This window comes from Penaeus monodon, chromosome 34, assembly GCF_015228065.2.
Source record: "Penaeus monodon isolate SGIC_2016 chromosome 34, NSTDA_Pmon_1, whole genome shotgun sequence".
NCBI lineage: Eukaryota > Metazoa > Arthropoda > Malacostraca > Decapoda > Penaeidae > Penaeus > Penaeus monodon.
In genome coordinates this window covers 28,592,673-28,592,921 of record NC_051419.1, presented here as the reverse complement: position 1 = coordinate 28,592,921, position 249 = coordinate 28,592,673, and positions in this window count along the sequence as shown.

The window sequence follows — 249 nt, the reverse complement described above, 5'->3', positions numbered from 1 at the left end:
AAAACCCCTTGCCCCTTTTCCGTTTGTCTGTGGCTTTCTCCTTGACTTTCCTCCACGCGGGGCCCCTCCGCGCCCCCCCAAACTCAACAAGGGATAAACTAAAAAAGGGAAAAAAAAAATCGATTAGGCAAACTCTTCAATAATACAAAGGAAAAAATCGATTGAGCAAACTCTGCCAAACCTCTTCCAATCTTGCTCTCCTTCCCCCTCCTTCCCCTGCCACCTCTCCTCCTCCTATTTCTCTCTCCC